The sequence below is a fragment of the Ananas comosus genome, linkage group 2 (genome assembly GCF_001540865.1).
Source record: "Ananas comosus cultivar F153 linkage group 2, ASM154086v1, whole genome shotgun sequence".
Taxonomy (NCBI): domain Eukaryota; kingdom Viridiplantae; phylum Streptophyta; class Magnoliopsida; order Poales; family Bromeliaceae; genus Ananas; species Ananas comosus.
The window spans coordinates 6629888-6643823 of NC_033622.1; the positions used below are offsets into that span (position 1 = coordinate 6629888).

Genomic DNA, 13936 nt, shown 5'->3' on the forward strand with positions numbered 1-13936 from the left:
TCTCGCGCAATCCTCCGGGTTGTCCATGCCCTCACGTTCGAATCCACGAACGCCTCCACTTCGAATCCACGAAGCTTCAATCACGCCGAATCCACGACGCCACTCGAATCCACGACGCCACTCGAATCCACGAGCCCACGATCCGAATCCACGAACCGCCTTCGTTCACGCCGAATCCACGACGCCGTTCATGAAGAGCATCATGATTATGGTGATCCTTCGCTTAGAGTATCGATGAAAACCAGGAAAAGAAACTCCAAGCGAAGCGAAGATCAAATCGACATATTGATATCAAAATCCAAAATCTCGATTTGACCTAAAAGAGGCTAATATGTAGAAAATAGGTTTTAGATGAAATCCGAGCCTCTAGGGTTTCTCAAACATATATTTTCGTGATGGTTGATTTGTTAGAGAACCCCAATAGCTTATTTATAGACTTTAGAATTAAACGGAGTCGGATTAGAAAGTTTTCACAATTTTACACTGTGTACGGGTACGCGAAATGCTATCACCGGTTACACAATGACGGAACAAAAATTATGAAGCCAAAGTTGATGGCTGTACCGGTACGGGGCAATTGCTGTACCGGTACACAATGCATTTTTTTTGGATTTTGCACTGTTTCGGGTTCTGCAAAGTTCCGAGGCACTTTCTAATCCATTAAACTTTGAGTTTATGATTCTAATGCCTATAACTAAGTATGAATCACCATAACATGAATTAAAACTTTACCTGAACATCGTGATTCATATTGTGAGCTACTTTCCAAAATCTTCGAAATCTTTAATTCTTCAATCTTCGTCAATCCGCTTCGATCCTTCAAGACTCCGACTCACTTCACGAAACTTGCCAATACAAAATCCTTAACATAAGCTTGCTCCAATGGTGAGAAGAAGAAGAAGATGATAATGGTGATGATGATCCTCTTCTTCTCCTTCATCTTCTCCTTCTTTTCTTCTTCTCTTTTTCTTCTTCTCTTCTCTTTTCTCTTCTTTCCCTTTTTCTTCTTCCTCGATCGGAGAGAGAGAGAGAGCAGTGAGGGAGAGTGAGGGAGTGAGAGAAAGAGAGAGAGAAACCTCTCTCTTAACCCTACACATGACCATTTTGCACATAAGCCCCTCACTTTTCCATCTCTCAACTTGCTCTCACTGGGCTGAACCCGCGCGGACGGACCGGTCTCCCCGACATGGGACCGATCGCAGAGGACCTTCTCATTTTCCACGCATTCGGGAACCGGTCTCTCCCTGCGAGACCGGTCCCCCGGAGACCGATCTGCCCACCAAAGGCCGGTCCCCGAGAGCTCATCTCGCGGGACTTAGCCAATTTTTAGCCATTCTCGCTGGTGTCGCCTACGAGGACCGGTCCCTCCCTATTAGGGACCGGTTGTATCAGAAACCCCGCAACCCTCAGCCGATGGGACCGGTCTCTCCTACCAAAGACCGGTCCCCGAGAGCAAATCTGCTAAAGATGCAGATTTTGCATCTTTGCTCTCGCGGACTCCATTCCAATGCACTTTTTAGGTTTCGTGCATCCTTAGCTTCTCCGAGAGGTACCCACTCGACCATTAGTCGATCCTGGGCGAAGTGCAACTCTCGGATTTTGAGAATTAACTTTGTTACACCTAGGCTCGGTACTCAGGGCTGCACGTGAAGCATCCGGTGCTGGCGGTGTAGGATCTTGGGTCATCCTGGTAGAAGCCTGCTGAAGTAGTCAGTCCTCCAACCACTTCATCCATGCCTCTTGGTAGTGTGCCGCATCTGCTTGTTGCTGGGCCGCAGCTGCTTGTTGTGCCACCAAGTACGTCAACAATGCCAACTGATCTCTCAACTCACGAGCCTCACTGGATCCGGAGGTAGCAAAGGTCTCCACCTCCTCAGCATCCGCTGTCTTGGCCACCCCGGCTAACCTAGAGCCAGTAGTCTACATCTCAAGCTATAACAAACATAACATGCGTAAGTTAGTACAACCCACACCCTCGCAACCCCACTCATGAAAATAAAATCCCAATCATGTGAAAGTAATAAAGTGAGGCCCCCAACTAACCCCCGATGTCACGTTGTCAGCCACCAACGTAATCTTTCAAGGAGTTAGAAGTTGCACATTTCGATTAAACTCCAACCATCGGAGTTAAAGATACAACCCAATCGTAATACTTTCACCCAAAAGACATAAAAGACTCCGTCTCTCACGTTCCTAATTCTTATACTCCAACCGGCCTAAGGTTTACTAGATCCACTAAGACTCAACCCTATACTCTGATACCAATATAATCTGTCACACCCAGGCCCCAGCAGAAGCCTACCCGTCACGTGCACATACCTGTCGTGTGCACAAGGCACCCCTGGTGCACGCAAGGAAATATTCCTAACATAGTAATCAGAGCATAAATGTTGAACTATACAATAAATCACCATTCACTAAAGGAAGTAACAAGTTACTACAATAAGGAAACATCTATCACAAGATATATTTAAAGTTACAACAAAGGGGTACATTTCATGAGCATAAGGTAGTCTCTATACAAGATGGTCCAATACACCTTTTGGGACTATAACAATAGAAAGGTGTCCACCTAGGCAAATGTCCAAAAGGGCTCTAGCTAGTCGCAACTCCCTTACCACGGTCCCTAGCCTCTCTCGTAGTGGAAGGCTCTGAAACAAAAACAACAAATACATAGACGTGAGTACTATTAAACAATAGTTCCCAGTGGGTAAGCCGCCGAGAAAAGCGAATTACACCACTAGGTCAACTGAGACAAATGTAGAAATAGCTACGAATAAAGCATGTATGAAATCAAGCATTAAGGTTTAAGTACTACTATGCCTCAAGATAACTATGTCATTTAACATGTATGAGATTTACGCTATCACTTGTATATGCATACAATGTCTAGTAATTATCTCCAAATATTCACAATTTTTCAACCTTTTCGGTTATACGATCAATTTTCATATGGTAGCTTCACACACTTACCTGACGACCGGGGTATTAGCTCTTTCCTATATGTGGTGGTAGTTTTCACACTCCTCTTAAGGATGTAACTCTTTCCATATTTTTTAATTTTAGGAGTTTTTTTTCGTATCAATTTTTCACAATTTTTTTTAATAATACAAATGTCATACCCCGAGCCCGATCCTTTTGGCCAGTTCGAGCGCGTCGAACAGACGCCGAACGGACAGAGCCTCCTTTGTCCACCCAAGGCTCAACAACAGGTACAGATAGAGTATAAAATTTGCACTTGTGGAAGCATGCAAAATGGCTTGCACGAGGGCAAGCAATAGCCAAAGTGAAAGTACTAAACTAAACCTCAACAAGTAATATGATTAACTTTAAATCACATACATGTATACTACTTCAATCAAGTTCCTTTACATGCTCTTTCATCATTTCTTTTTACATCACAATGCTCCAAAATATAACCTTTGACATTTAAAGTAAATATCTTTTACATCGTACTCATAAGCATCTAGAATCATCAAATACAAAAGATGATAGTAAAAGGAATGCAACTACATAATATTGAAACCATCTCGGGTGGTCTCTATCTCAGGCGGAATGCAACTACTTCAATCAAGTTCCTTTACATGCTCTTTCATCATTTCTTTTTACATCACAATGCTCCAAAATATAACCTTTGACATTTAAAGTAAATATCTTTTACATCGTACTCATAAGCATCTAGAATCATCAAATACAAAAGATGATAGTAAAGGGAATGCAACTACATAATATGAAACCATCTCGGGTGGTCTCTATCTAGGGCGCGATGCCCTTACCGCGGTCGTCCGCCGGCTCGCTCGGTCACGGCTCTGTGGAAATAGTGGGGTAAAAACTACAACAAAGTTTTCAGTGGGTTCAGCAACAAACCACGCCGACTTTCCCACTAGGTCTAAATCAGGCATAATAGAAGAACAGATAGATAGTAACAAACTAAACAAATGCAGATAATATGCTTGAACGATAAGTAATGCGATGCTCGATAAAATACTCATGATGAATGCAAGATCATAGTTTCATTACCCAATCTCTTGACTAGCCCGTAGGTTTCGCCCTCAATAGACTCACCAACTCAAATCCCATGTATCGGGGAGACTACTACGCCCGACGGGACCGTCCTCTGGGGAGACTACTACGACCCAGTGCTGACAACTCCGGAGTACATCGCCCGAGGGGGAGCTACCACCCTCGAGTAAGGACTTACAGGTGAGTATGATCCAATCCTTAACTATAAGGATGTCAAGTTCATTCCATTCCTTAACTATAAGAAAACAATGCACATATGACCCTTAACTCTAAGGTTGTTATGTCATAATGTCACTACCTTTGTATACTTGCATTCGTTAACCTTTACTAGTGTCATATACACTACTTGTTCTTTGTACTCATACAATTAATAATGCCACACTTGTTTTCTAAGTGATCAACTCTAGTGTTCTTGGCTCTTCAATGTCACTCACTAACTTTATGTCAACATGTCACACTTATTCTCTAATCCACTAAGTTCTTGTCATTTTTCATGCATACATAGGGTTTACAGATTCTCACTTGTATTTCACATGCATTTGAACTCACAATGTGCAATAAGAAGCTTACAATAACCCTACTATGCAATATGCTCAATACATACAAATGCTCACAATAACCCTACTATGCCCTAACAATACCATTTGCTCAATTCTAGGTTTTGATCTTTAAAACAAGCAAAAGAGAGCTTGTCCAACATCTAGAAGCTCATTTAGAACTATCTAAACCATTTCTAGGGTTTAGAATGCAAACCCTAAAAATCCACCATTAGAGCACTTGAAGAAAACCAGGGTTTTCATGTGTTCTAAGTCATTACTAGGTTTCTATGCATGAGAGGAGATCAAAACCTAGTTTTCTAGGACATAAAACCAAACCCTAGACCTATTGTCACAAAACACCTCATCTTAGCCCAAAGCTCTCCAATGTCCACCTTGTAGGAGAGATCCTAAGCTTTCAAAACCACCAAAACTCCTTCAAAAACCCTTCATCTCCTTTCTCTCCTTGCTCCTTAGAGAGATTTCTAGAGAGAGAAAGAGAAAAATGAGAGGGGGGTGAGTGTTGGCTATGGGAGAGGGAAAGAGAGGTGTTGGGGTGTTTTATAAAGTGCTACAATTGCATCTAGGCTCTCCATTTCTTTTTATTTGTAGCAGACCAAATTGGTGCTGCCAGACCAAAGTGTACCGGTACACGGGACCCTGTCACCGGTAACACGATTACGCAGAGGCAACCCGAGAGCAGCCTCCTCGGATTTTACCAAAGTGTACCAGTACACACCAGGGGTGTACCGGTACATTTCTGCGAAAACTCAAACCCGAGAGCAAACTCTTCTCGGTCTGCAGGGTTGTACCGGTGACAACTCGATGGTTGTACCGGTACACTTTGCCCAGAATGCTGGTTTTGCACCGTTGTAGATTCTATTTCGCGCCGGTCGATACTAAAACCCTTTTAACTCTTCTAGAACTCCTTTTTAACCCTTCCAACATTGTTGGAACGCTTAACGGAACATACCCAACTATTTCTTTCGCATTGTTCACTTTTAAATCGCGCCGAGCAATGCTAAAACTTGCTTAACACTCTCGGGACTCGACTTTGACCCTGACAACATTGTTGGAATGTCAACCAGACTTCGTCCATTCATTTCTCTCGGCACTTTAACCAATTTGGCTAAAGTTCGATATTTTCTACCGAGTTTCGGTACGTTACATTCTCCACCCCTTAAAATTAGTTTCGTCCGCGAAACTAACTTGATTAAAAATCCAAATCCATACCTTATTCCAAATTCTCGAAGAGATGGGGATAATGCTCCCGCATCGCGCTCTCGAGCTCCCAAGTGGCTTCCCGATCATCGTGGTTGCACCAACGGATTTTTACATACGAAATTTCACGGTTCCGTAGTTTTCTTACTTCTCAGTCGATGATGAATGCCAGGAACTCCTCGTAAGTCATATCCTCTTGAATCTCGAACGGTTCAAACGAGAGGACATGCTCGGGGTCATGAATATACTTGCGGAGATTCGATACATGAAACACATCGTGCACTCCCGCAAGTCTCGGTGGTAGTGCTATCTTGTACGCCACTGCGCCGACCCGTTCTAATATCTCGAACGGTCCAAGGTACCGGGGACTTAGTTTCCCCCGGATTCCAAACCGTTTAACTCCCTGCATTGGCAATATCTTTAGGAATACGTGGTCGCCAACCACAAACTCGATAGCCTTTCTTCGCTTGTCGACATAGTTCCTTTGTCGAGATTGCGCCGTAGCAAGTCGGTGGCGGGCGAGGTGGACTTTCTCCTCCGCCTCCCGTACTACATCAGGGCCGAGAGCAACTCTATCGCCCACATTGCTCCAATGAATCGGCGAGCGACACTTCTTTCCATAAAGGGCCTCGAATGGCGCCATCGCGATACTCTCTTGATAACTGTTATTGTACGCGAACTCCGCCATCGGTAGATGATCATGCCAACCGCCCTTGTAGTCAAGTACACACGCTCGAAGCATATCCTCAAGTATTTGTATCGTCCTCTCCGATTGGAGATCACTTTGAGGATGAAATGCCGTGCTAAAATCGAGCCGTGTGCCCAACGCATCCTGTAGGCTCCTCCAAAAGTGTGATGTGAATCTCGGGTCCCGATCCGATACAATTGATATCGGAACCCCATGAAGTCTCACAACCTCGTCCAGATACACTTGAGCCAACTTGCCCCCCGACCATATAATATGAATCGGTAGAAAATGCGCCGACTTCGTCAACCGGCCTACTATCACCCAAATTGCACCGTGTCCACCTTGAGATCGAGGCAAACCGGTCACAAAGTCCATTGCGATATTCTCCCATTTCCAAACGGGTATAGGTAGACTTTGCAATTTTTTCGTCGAAAACCGCCGCTCCGCTTTACTTGTTGGCACGTAAGACATTGTGCCACGAACTCTCCAATGTCTTTCTTCACGCCCGGCCACCAATAGTGTACTTTTAAGTCTTGATACATTTTGGTGCCGCCCGGGTAAATGCTATAAGGAGATTGATGCGCCTCTTGCATAATCGCCTTGCGGATGTTCTCGTTCTTAGGTACACACCAACGATTCCGAAATCGAGGTGTGCCGTCAGTCCCAATGCCAAAATCATCAGCACTACCGCTCTCAACTTCACCGCACACCTTTTGGAGATACTCGTCGGAAGCTTGCAACTCTTTTATCCTCTCCAACAAGGTCGGTTGCACCATTAAGGTAGCAAGTGTAGCCGGTACTCTCGGCACTACTACTGCCAATCCAAGCCATTGCATCTCCTTTTGCAACAACGGTTGGGGTGTAATTGCCGAAGCCAAATTTTCTTCCGATTTTCTACTAAGTGCATCGGCCACGACGTTTGCTTTCCCGGGGTGGTATAAAATAGTAACATCGTAGTCTTTCAACAACTCTAACCACCGCCGTTGTTGCATATTTAGCTCTTTTTGGGTGAACAAGTATTTAAGGCTTTTGTGATCCGTGTAGATCTCGCAATGTTCACGATACAAGTAGTGCCTCCATAACTTTAGCGCGAAGATAACCGCCGCTAGCTCGAGGTTGTGAATCGGGTAGTTCTTCTCATAAGTTTTCAACTGGCGCGTGCCCATTTTACATCAAGACACACCCAAGACCGACATAGGAAGCATCACTGTATACCACAAAGGTCTCCCCCGGCGTCGGCAATGCAAGCACCGGGATCGTTGTCAATCTTTCCTTCAACTCCTTAAAGCTCCGATCACAATCGTCGCTCCACACATATTTCACTCCCTTGTGTGTGAGGCGCGTCAGCGGAGTGGTTATTTTGGCGAACCTCTCCGTGAACCGCCGATAGTAGCCAGCTAGTCCAAGAAAACTGCGGACCTCTGACACGCTCGTCGTGCGAGGCCAATCTTTAATTGCCTCTACTTTCTTCGGATCCATCGAGATATCCTCACCCGAAATCACGTGGCCCAAGAATGTGACCTCCGAAAGCGAAAAGTCACATTTCTTCAATTTGGCATATAACTTCTCCTTTCGATTAAAGGCCACTTTATCTGTCATGCCCCGGGCCCCGCCTATTTGGCCGAGTTCGGGCGCGTCGACAGACTGCCGAACGGACAGAGTTTCCACTGTACGTCCTAGGCGTCGCAATCAATACAATGAACATTACAAGGGTTCCAACCAGGAACAGATATCAATCAAGATTGCATAAGGAAAGTATCACAACATAACACATCCTATGTTATTATATATCATGCTTTGCCTAACAATATGCAACAGGAATATTATGCAACTATGCAACTGTATAAACAACTAGTAGATATGTTAATTCTACATTTACTTTGCTAACTTTAGCTCTTACCTTTATCACTAGCTTATAAGGTTTCTATTAACCTAATCAAGCTAACCACCCGACTCGGCCTCGAGTCAATCATCCGCGGATAGTTCGCGCACTGGCTGCATCTCAGCCTGGCTGCCGTCACAGCCTACCGCACCTCTAACTTAACCATCTGGCAGCGAATTCATCGCATCGACCAAACAATGACTCAAGTCATGACTTAGCGACTTGGCGGCGAACTCATCGCATCACACCCAACAATGGCTCAAGTCATGGCTTAGTCATCTGGCAGCGGCCACTCGCTCTCACCCAGCATGGTTCAAGTCAATCTAGGTGGCATCATCTGATAAGCTAATGGGCGAGGAGAACCACACATACCCATTTCCAGCTTATCCTCATGGCATCCCGGGCGAGGAGAACCATACATACCCGTTGAATCACTGCCAGGCGAGAAGAACCACACATACCTGTAGTTATGATTCGCTTGCCATCTCTTTTTCCACAAGTGCCACCGCTTCCTTTGCGGCCACTTCACTAGGGATTCCGGAATCCATTTCACGACTCAAGTGTTGGTCTCAAACCCTATAGTATCGACCTATCTAGGTCCAGTGTCCTTTTTCACCCTAGGTCCAACTGACTCTAGGTTCAATGCCTTTATCACGTATCCTAGGTTTACTTTAACTCTAGGCTCAATTCTCAACCTATGTTTTCGACACTAGGTTAATACCACATACCTAGATTCGATTAACTCTAGGTTCATTCTCAACCTATATTCTTTAACACTAAGTTAGATGCCACTCGATCTAGTTCACATGACTCTAGATTCATTCACAACTTATGTTCTTTAACACTAGGTTAAGTGCCACTCGATCTACTTGACATCCTATTGTCATCTCGAGTCTACATGTACACGAATCTTATCCAACATGCTCATTATACACATATGTATTAATATGCATTTACTTACTAGCATGTACTATCAATGCATTATCATGCAAATATCACTAGCATGGTTTCTTATCATATTAACATGCACATTACATTTAGCATTTCTAGACTATGTCATTATGTCAATAAGCATTTCTATATTACATCATTTCATATGCATCTATTTAGCAGTTTGCATCACATTGTCCACATGGATTAGCTATGTCATTTTATTAACATGCATCAATATGAATTTGTATGTTTCTTAGACATAAAGGGCGACCTAGTCACTTCGGTAAACACAACCCACCTCGATTCGCGTTCTGATTGCTTGTCGACACATGCAATCGGCCTCCCGCGACACCCGCAACCCGGTTTGGCTCGAACTGTCGCGCGACCACCCAAACGATCTCCGATCTGCGATCCGAAAATTAAAGGTCTTCGGTTTTGTGCCACGGTGCTTCAAATCCGTTTTCATGATTTTACGACGTCGCCTCGGCCCTCCAGGCGGAAACAAAGCCTAAATGTCCGTTTCTTTAATAACTTTGTAACGGCTCGTCGGATTGCCGAACCGTCTTTGCCAACACGTTTCGTTACCTAGCAATTAGGTTTACGGAAGGTCAAATTAGATCAAATTCTCATATTTCCAAAAATTGCACTTTGAACCCTAGGTTACAACTATGCAAGAAATCACCAAATCCCTTCACGAATTAAGCATCAATCATCGAGATAGCATGCTAGGATTCCTCTAAATCTATTTCTAGAGATCAAAACCACATATCTAGAGATCTACCATGAGAGGGCTCAAGAAGCTCACCTCAAAATTAGCTCCAAACTATGGAGAAGATGAAGAAGATGAAGGTGCATGATTCACTTCCAAGCTTCAATCTCCACCAATTTCTTTAATTTTGGGAGAGATTTAGAGAGAGAAATGGAAGTTTTCTCTCTCCCTTCCATGCGTGTGTGTATGCGTATGTGTGTGTGCGGTTTGGGGCTGCTGCGGCTGAGGAAGGAGAAGAAGAAAAGTGATTAAACCCCTTTTTACAACTTAGTCCCTCAACTATGCACTATTCACTTCGGACAGTTTAGAAACTTACATTTTTCGCCGAAGCCCTTCTGAATGTCCGTTTGAGCTCAAATTTGACAAGCAGGCTCGGTTTTACTTAATAAGTCCAAAGAAATTTTAATATTTCAGTTTCGACCCCGTTTGGTCACCGAAAACTGTACCGAACTGTAATCTTTATCAGATAGTTTTTGGATTCTATTTTTCACCTTCCGGGTGTCAGAATGGTATGAAAATTTAAATCTAGCCTCATAAAAATATTTCTGACATCTCCGCCAATTTTCATAATTTTCTGACACTGTGCATTTTCTGCTAATTTATCTGCCCCGTTTCTTACAGAAAATTCTAAATCTTCTGTTTTCGCTTCGATTTCAGAACAGGTCTTTCCCAACTTATATTTCACTTCTCTAAATCCAATAAAAATAGTATCTCATACTATTTTTATTTATTTTCACTTTTATATTTAAAATCCGATATGTTACATTCCACCGTAACCTTACCGGAACCATTTAAATGTACACCGTAACTTCATAGTTTTAGAAGTCCGGTACCTTACATCCTCCCCTCCTTAATAAGAGTTTCGTCCCCGAAACTCACTCACTTCAACCCAATTCACACTCTAATTCTCTTTATTGAGTGACAAGGGGTACAGTGCACTTTTGCATCTCGAAGTGGCCTTTCGCTCATTGGAACTATCCAAAGGCCCACTACGGAGGACATGAGACTAGATTCACTCACATTTGTCGTGCGTAAGTCCAAAAGTGCATTACGGGTCTCCATCATTCTTGGTGGTAGTGCAAGTTGAAACTCAACGACACCATGCGCTCCAACACCATTCACCACTTGACATGCAAGAACTTTTCGTTGCATTTACTTTCCCCTCAGGGTATTACAATTCGATTACCAACCTTGCTTGAAGGCAATATCATTGTGCATCGCTTCATCATGAGTGTTCAAATCACATTTGGATCTTTGCTCTATCAAGAGATGGCCCACTCCGGCGCATCTCGATTCTGAATCCATAATAGAGCATTATCCTCAAGTTCCTCAATTCCTCCAACATAACCCAGCCTACCTAGGCAATTTTTGTGCAGAGGGACTGGTCCTCCCGATGAGGGACCGGTCCCCGAGAGCCTTCAGCCTGAACACACCTACGGGAACCGGTCTACCCTTAGAGGACCGGTCCGTCCACCAGAGACCGGTCCCCGAGAGCTTGCTCTCGCAGGACTTAGCCAATTTCCTCTTCTCGCTGGTTACGTTTACGGGGACCGGTCCCTCTGGCCCAGCGACCGGTTGCATCACGCAACCCCGCAACCACCAGCTACGGGGACCGGTCCTTCCCTGCCCGGGATCGGTCCCCGAGAGCAAATCTGCCAAGTGCAGATTTTTGCACCATTTGCTCTCGCGGACTCCATTACAATGCATTTTTGGTGCATTTGACCTCTTCGGCTTTTGCGAAGCACTCCCACTCGACAATTAGTCGATCTCGAAGGAAGTTCAACTCTCGTATTTCGAGAATTCATCTCCTTGTACCAACTCCTCCACGGAGTTATCGGCTAAACCGATTACGTCGGCTTCCACAGGTGGACAAACGGTCACCAACACCATGTAGGCCCGTCGCAACTACACATAGCGTCTCTCGCTCGCATTGTAGACCCAATCCTAACTTCCGGGCGAAATTCTCACTTGGGAATTCGTACACACTCCAAACAGGAGCAACCAAGACCCCAAACCATGTCAAGTCCTCAGGTTGGGTCACAACACACTAGGTGTATCCTCGATCTCACGATCCAACACGTGGCATTCCACGCACCCGGGTCTAAGCTCGGACTACCGTCCAGTCCAACTCTTTGCCCTACCTATAGGTACCGGGCCGCTGTCTCTCACAGCTGACTGCGCATGCCCAATGGGCCCAGGCTCCACAGTCCACAAATGGTCCAGGCACGGGTCGTCCTGAAGCAATACCCGCCAACGTCGTCCTACACGACATGCTCTACCAAGCTAGATACTCTATCGGCTCCTAAGTACCTAGTGCGAGCCGCTTCAGCCCCACCGAGTGGGACCGACTGGCCCGCTTCACATTTAGCAATGTGCAAGTGCTATTGCCATCTCACTCTGGCTGAATCAAATCCAGTGCCACGAGTACCTATACTAGACGCGCTTCTACGCCTTTATAGCGTTTAATAGCACACAGCTAGGCACACTGCTATGCACACCGATTACACGAGCACGACTGCTCCCGACTCTCAACTCAGAGGTGTTATTAGGCCCACATGCGTGCTTCGATAACTATGCCGCTATTTCTCAACACTGCATCCTACTCGCACTGTTCGATCTAGCCGAACTAATATTCTGAAATGCTCAACTAGCAGGGGTATCCTAACGTCACTTGCGCAACTTCCGCAATTAGTTTCATTGCTTGAGAAGCCAGCTTCAAGTATTCACGTTCATGCGGCGAGTCTCTTATTATCTTGATCCAGGAAGCATCTCACTAACAATGGTTAGTGCTACATGCTCTTAGCCTGCTCCAAGCAGCGCTACAGACTCTACATGATTCAAGCATACTCCGGCGTGTCTACCACCGATCACTCGGTCCCTACTATATAAATGTAAATAGTACTGCTTCACGCATATGATAAATGCATTATGCCCAACAGTCCAATAATTTAGTAGAAGCATATGTTTTGCTTAATTTAACTCGTACGCGCCATGAACAGTCAGCAGTAGTACGGCTTCCTCCACCTGGGTTCGCCGTTCCACTCCGCGCCGCCCGCCGCAGGGCACCTCGGTGCTCAATCCCCAACGCCTGTTCATTTTCCGACCATTGCCTGCAGTGGCACAGCCTGCAGGCTGTGCCCGAGACTAGGAAAGGTCGATCGCCAGTGTCAGGTTGTGTCATCCGTTGCGGACACTCGTGCCCGAAATGCCCAGCTGCCCACAAAAGGCATGCTCCATCGTGCAGCACGCACCGCCTGAGGCCAGTGGGAGCCACCGCAAATCCACGATCCAGGGGAGGACCGGCGTAAGACGGACTTCGAGTTGCCGCCTAGACTTGACTTGCCACACGCCGAATCCGCTCGGCCAATGGCCTCCCCCCCCCGCTCACGGTTCAGTAAGACTCGTGCTCCTCACGTCACAAAGCCTCGTCGGGCTCTGCCAACAACACTCGATCCAACACCTCGTCCGAAGGTTGTGAGCTTTGAAGATTGCACCTCTCGTAAATCTCTGGTCGAAGTTCACGCAGGACCCAATCGGCCATATCCTCATCATCCGCGTACCAACATCCGCGGCAATATTCACGAATCGAAAAACTCGTTCATATTCTCTCACACGAAGCGGTTCCTATGCCGCACTTCTTAACCTGTTCTGGAGCTTTCTCTTTTCAGTGATCGGGAAGTAAGTCGAAAAACCCAATCCCCGAACTCAACCCATAACCATAGGAGGGTAGACTAGGCGATCGATGTCCGTCGAATGCCTTCCACCACACCTTTGCGACTCGTCTGTAAAAGCTATGCATCAGTAGGCCACTTGTCCCGTCCAAGGTGTACAGCTCCGTCAAAGAGACGTTATCGAGTTCAAGTCCAGCCATACATCTCTCTCCG

General features: G+C 45.5%; 1 long non-coding RNA gene across 1 annotated transcript; it reads right to left on the reverse strand.

Moving 5' to 3' along the window:
* LOC109726216 lies at nucleotides 3515-9763 on the reverse strand. The gene is made up of 2 exons (XR_002220447.1): nucleotides 9582-9763; nucleotides 3515-3809 (listed from the first exon to the last, which is right to left on the reverse strand). It is a non-coding gene; the product is annotated as an uncharacterized LOC109726216 (long non-coding RNA).